Source organism: Xiphophorus hellerii, chromosome 6 (genome assembly GCF_003331165.1).
Source record: "Xiphophorus hellerii strain 12219 chromosome 6, Xiphophorus_hellerii-4.1, whole genome shotgun sequence".
NCBI classification, from domain to species: Eukaryota; Metazoa; Chordata; class Actinopteri; order Cyprinodontiformes; family Poeciliidae; genus Xiphophorus; species Xiphophorus hellerii.
Window position 1 is genome coordinate 26,334,574 of NC_045677.1, and position 2,072 is coordinate 26,336,645.

The 2,072-nt window shown below is 39.5% G+C and overlaps 4 non-coding genes across 4 annotated transcripts; all 4 read right to left on the reverse strand.

Annotated features, from left to right (window-relative positions):
• Positions 1-406: 406 nt before the first annotated feature.
• trnal-uaa (transfer RNA leucine (anticodon UAA)) lies at positions 407-489 on the reverse strand. Its single transcript has one exon. It is a non-coding gene; the product is annotated as a tRNA-Leu (tRNA).
• A 283-nt stretch (positions 490-772) lies between these two features.
• Positions 773-863, reverse strand: trnal-uaa (transfer RNA leucine (anticodon UAA)). Its single transcript has one exon. It is a non-coding gene; the product is annotated as a tRNA-Leu (tRNA).
• Positions 864-1,220: 357 nt separating this feature from the next.
• On the reverse strand, positions 1,221-1,303 carry trnal-uaa (transfer RNA leucine (anticodon UAA)). The gene has a single exon. It is a non-coding gene; the product is annotated as a tRNA-Leu (tRNA).
• Positions 1,304-1,549: 246 nt separating this feature from the next.
• trnal-uaa (transfer RNA leucine (anticodon UAA)) lies at positions 1,550-1,632 on the reverse strand. The gene has a single exon. It is a non-coding gene; the product is annotated as a tRNA-Leu (tRNA).
• Between the last annotated feature and the right edge of the window lie 440 nt (positions 1,633-2,072).

Sequence of the window (2,072 nt, forward strand, 5' to 3'; positions counted from 1 at the left end):
AGACATCTCTAAGCTGGCAAAGACAATTTTCTATAGACACAGTTTTCTCAAAGACAAAAAATGGACCTTTTCTGACCTTCAGTTGATTAATGAAATGTTTTTCTTTCAGGGTGTTAAATGTCAGATCAAAATCTCTCTTTGACTCTTGGTAAGTTGGTGATATTTTATAACTATTAAGAAACACAACTAAAGTGTGAAGATGTTTATTTGTCATGATTTCAGCTCAAAATTATAATACAACAAAGAGTAACAATAGTTTTGAAGGCAAAAACACTAAAAGGTCGTACTAACTGCAGAAACTTACATATGGAATGTCAAATTAAATATTTTATAGAAATCTAAACATCAGACTTTGTTGTAGTTAAACAAAATTCTTTTCTGCCCTGAAAGACAAACAAACTACCTCTGCCAGGAGTGGGATTCAAACCCACGAGGGCTTTTGCCCATTGGATCTTAAGTCTAACACCTTAACCACTTGGCCATCCTGGTTCCTGTTCTGCTTCAAACTCACGTTGAACTGTTTTATATGCGTGTTCTTAGAAGGTTGAATCAGTGCTATTTGTGGATCAATTATGGCAAAATCTCTAAGCACATCTGACAGAAGCAATTAGAAAATATCTAAACTCATATGATGAAGAAAGAGAAAGCCCAGCTTCTGGGTAAGGATGAGACATAAACACCATACTTGGGTGTATAAACAATGGTGCATTGTAGAAGCTGAGCATCTAAGCCTTCACCGTCAGATTAAGATATAGTTTGCCTATGAAGACTCTACCAGGAGTGGGGTTCAAACCCACAAAGGTTTGAACTTAAGATCCCATTGGATCTTAAGTCCAACACCTTAACCACTCGGCCATCCTGGTTTGTACACGTTTAAAATTTGGATAGCTGGTGGACAAGATTAGAAAATATAGAACCTTGAATGATACATCCATGAGGGAATATGAGGACTTTCAGAAAACAAAAAGTATGTGAGAGGAAATTGCTCAGACTCTAGGTACGGATGAGGCGCAATGTGTTGAAATAGTCATACTACAGGAATTTGTCACAAATATAGAAACTCCTGAGTGATTTCATTGCCTAGAAAGCTCAACAGTGAAACCTCAACCATCCACAAGTCTGATAAAACTTGCCCAATACCTCCACGTATGTGGAAGACAGGGATGGAAGTGACTTTTCAGCAAATAAGTTGTGTTTTCAGTCCTCAAACCATTTAGTTCTACCAGGAGTGGGGTTCGAACCCACGTGAGCTGTTGCCCATTGGATCTTAAGTCCAACGCCTTAACCACTCGGCCATCCTGGTATGTGTACAGTTGCCTGAGAGTAGGGCTTTCAGAGAACAAAAAGTACGTGGAGGGGAACCATAATAAACTGGTGAGTGGTTTCATACCCAAGTGCATAGTCACCATGAAATCTGATCCAGCCACAATACCTCGAAGTACATGGAAGTTAGGAGTATAAGTTATTAGTCATGATTCACAGTTTCCATCAGTAGTTAACTTGCATTTTGACCATAAATTCTTTTGATGGAGACTAACTAAGTTACCTGTACCAGGAGTGGGGTTCGAACCCACGTGGGCTGGTGCCCATTGGATCTTAAGTCCAACGCCTTAACCACTCGGCCATCCTGGTTTGTCCACAGTTGCTTGTTCACATTGAACCATTTTTGTACTTGACTCAGTTAAATGTTGGAGAGCTTATGGAAAAGATTAGAAAATATGGAACCTTGCATGATATATCCAAGAGAAAATATGAGGACTTTCAGAGAACAAAAAGCAAGGGGGAGGAAATTGCTCAGACAGGTTAAGGATGTGTTGAAACAGTCATATTATGGGCATTTGTCAATGTAGAAAACTGGTGAGCAAGTTCAGCAATGAATTATGATCCATCTACAGCAGGGGTGTTAAACTCCAGTCCTCAAGAGCCGCAGTCCTGCAACTTTTAGATGTGTCTCTGCTGCACCACACCTGAATAGAATAATTAGGTTATTAAGGCTCTGGAGAACCGATCTACACAAAGACAAGGTAATTAAGCCATTTCATTCCAGTGTTTTGTACCTGTGGCACATCTAG